Source organism: Notechis scutatus, chromosome 14, assembly GCF_049901735.1.
Source record: "Notechis scutatus isolate UNSWTSFEM ecotype Mainland chromosome 14, rNotScu1.2, whole genome shotgun sequence".
Lineage (NCBI taxonomy): Eukaryota > Metazoa > Chordata > Lepidosauria > Squamata > Elapidae > Notechis > Notechis scutatus.
Window position 1 is genome coordinate 6,273,649 of NC_142022.1, and position 3,278 is coordinate 6,276,926.

Consider the following 3,278-nt stretch of genomic DNA (forward strand, 5'->3'; position numbering starts at 1 on the left):
CGTAACGGAGTTGACTCTTAAAGGTAGAGGAAGAACAAGTGGTGTCCTCTCCTATATTCCAGGGAAAAGGTCACTAGCACTGATGATGATTTACAATAAAACCACTGAAAAATCTATTTTCTCTCTCTTCCCCCCCCCCCACCCCTTTTGGGGATTGCTTGCAGTTTCAGACTCCACCACTTGAGGGTGCCTTTGACTTGTAAAAGGAGTCAGGGAGAGGAGAGAGAGGACCAAATCCTAGAGAGGACTTCCCTGCATATAATTTGAATTCTCAGATATATTTGCTGCTGTGGTCTGATCCCCCAAAAAACAGATAGGGAGCACCTGTGATGCAAGAGGCATGTTTTCTGCCTGCCTGCATTGTCACGCTTCCCACATAAAAGTGGCATTAGCCATTCTCCTAGGGCTGTGACGCGCGCCAGAGGTGTCGCGCAGAGCCCTCTCTAAAAGCATGCGCGCCATCACCAACGGCTCTTCTGGTTTCTGGCGTGCAGAGCCCTCTCTGCCAGCCAGCTGGTCTTCGTGGGTGCTGGAGCACCCGAAAAACAGCCTGAAAGCGTCCAAAAACCGGTCCCAAAACAGCCCCCCCAAAAAGGCATGCACATCTGGTCTTTGGGTTTCTGGCACTCCGGAGCATGCATGTCTGTTCTGGTTTGGGCACTTGGTGCCCAAAAGGTTGACCGTCACTGTCCTAGGGCGAATTAAATCTTGCCAGTGGTGGTACACTACCGGTTTGGCCCGGTTCAGACGAACCGGTAATAAATGAAGAGAAAAGCGCAGAATCGGCCCTCCCGTTCACCCCTGGGCTTTTCTTTATATCCTCTCACCTGATTGGCACTGGGGAAAGCTGCGTGCATGCATCCCCAAACCAGTAGTGGAACGGGGTGGGATCCCACTGCTGAATCTCGCACGTGCGACACACAGAGACAAACACCCACCCAAAGCCTTGTCAAATATTTGGACGTTGCCAATGGACGGAAGAGAAGTCAGAATAGCGTTGAAGGTTGTGAATGCTGTTGATCAGGCCCACTCTTGCTTCCTGTCCTGGAGATGCTTTGATGGAGGCCATTGAGTTAAAAGGGACCATTTTGGGTGTGTGGGGACCTGGGAGCCCTTCCCCCCTCCCCCTTCAAAAGAGACGCTCATTACAAAAGCAGAAATGACATTTAATAAATTAAGGGAAATCTTGTACAGTCGGGCCCAATAAATAACAAAAGCAAGGACCAGAGAGAAGAGAAACAGCAAGGCAGGAGGAGGAACCGAACGGCGAGAGGCAGTATTGTTTTCAGTACAAAATAGTCTAAAAAGAGAGAAATAGAGGAGAAATTGGACTTGCTACCCAACACCGTCACAACTGCTACACGGAAAGGGGTGTTGCTCGGATCAGGGATCATGGAAGCAAAAGCCAGGAGCACAGGTTTACGGAGGCCGGTGTGTGTACACACACACACACAGATGCAGATACAAAATCAGCCATTAAGCTTTGCGTGTGCATTTGAAAGGTGTGTTTTCGTTGGTTTTATTTTTCTGAGTCGTCTTTTTTCAGAAACGGAATCCATGTTTCCCAATTTAGCTGCCGTTTCCCGCATCGCTTCTTTTTATTTATTTATTTTTAAAAAGAAAAAAGAAAACCCTGATCAGGCTTTCAAAATATTTGGGGGAAAGGAAATAAATCGATTTGCTTCGCCGAAGAGGCTTGCAAACTTAAAGAGTTGTGATGTCATTCTGAAGTGGGCAGACTTTTAAAACGCAGGCCCTGCTCGTTTGGGGCAGGTCGCGGATTCTGAAACACGTTTCCTTGCTTTTAACCCCCTAAATCAGGGGTCCTCAAACTTGATAACTTTAAGACTTCTGGACTTCCAACTCCCAGAATTCCCCAGCCAGCATTTTTTTTTTTAATTCTATGATTGCTAGTCTCAATTGCAATTAGCAAGTGACCACCAGGAGGCAGTATGTGACTTGGTTTTGTCTTATATAATCCCACACTGCCTCCTGGTGGTCATTCTAAGTAAGGACATGCATAACAAAGAGCAAGAAATTAGCTTGGTTCGGAATTTCTGGGAGTTTTGAAGTCCACAAGTCTTAAAGTTGCCAAGTTTGGAGACCTCCGCCCTAAATCTATTCAATTTCTCCCTTTTTTTTGCCAGACCCCTTCCAATTTTTCATAATCCGGTGTGCTGGAAAAAAATGATTTCCCACGCTGACCTTCATGGAAGCTTCTGCAGCAAGAGATAAGCTTGTTCCTTTACCCACCCATTCCCAGTCTCATCCTAATCAATATTTTTCCCCATTACAGGTAGCCTTACAACCACAATCGAGCCAAACACTATGCGAGACCGTTGTTAAGTGAGTTGACTTTTTTTTCTTTTTGGCTACAGTTAAGTGAACTTTTGTTAAGTGAATCCTATAGTCCCAAAGCAAATCTGACTTGGCCCAAGCGCCCAAATTCTGCCCCGGGGATGCTTGCAAACAGTCGCAAAATGTGAAAACTGGTCATAAAGTCGCTTTTTCCTCCCCCGGTGCTGTTGTAAATTTGAGCAGTCACTACACGGTTATAAGTCGAGGACTACCCATACCCCAATCCTGGGAATTTGCAGAGGGTCTGTAAAATCTTGCCGCTGGCAGTATTCAGAATAAAAAAATAAGAGATCAGGCTGTTCCAACCAAGAATAGGAACAGTGCCAAAAACACACAAATCTAGACACTTCAAAGAGAGACAAACATGGAAACTACAAAGATATTTTTTTTTATCACAGTTGTGTGGCTTTTTTGTCGCTTTTGGCCTGGTGAGTGTGGAAATGGAGGGCCTGCCGGCTGCCCACTCCTCGTTGCATCTCCCCCTCCCCAGTTTTCTAAAACCACATATATTTTCCCCCTCCCCAATTTATGCTCACTTGGCAGGTTGTAGCTGGTGATGGGTTAGAGAGAAACGAGACTCCTTGGAAGACCATTGAAAGCCACAGGGCCTGCGGCACCAGCTCTTTGCATTCCCCATTTTTTTGGGGGGGGGGGCATGGGGACTTTAAGACGAGCCCCACCCCTTCCGATCAAAAATATGTGTTTATGTATTGCATCTGAAGCCCGAAGTGAGCTTTTAACCCTCCCCCAATGGATTCTAGGCGTCTTGAAATGGGTATATAAACTTTATAACCTGTGGACTTCAACTCCCAGAATTCCTCAGCACAGCCAGCTCAGGAATTCTGGGAGTTGAAGTCCTGCAGGTTGTAAAATCGCCTACCCCTCCTCTGCTCTATTGAGATAGCGGCCTCTGTTGTCAC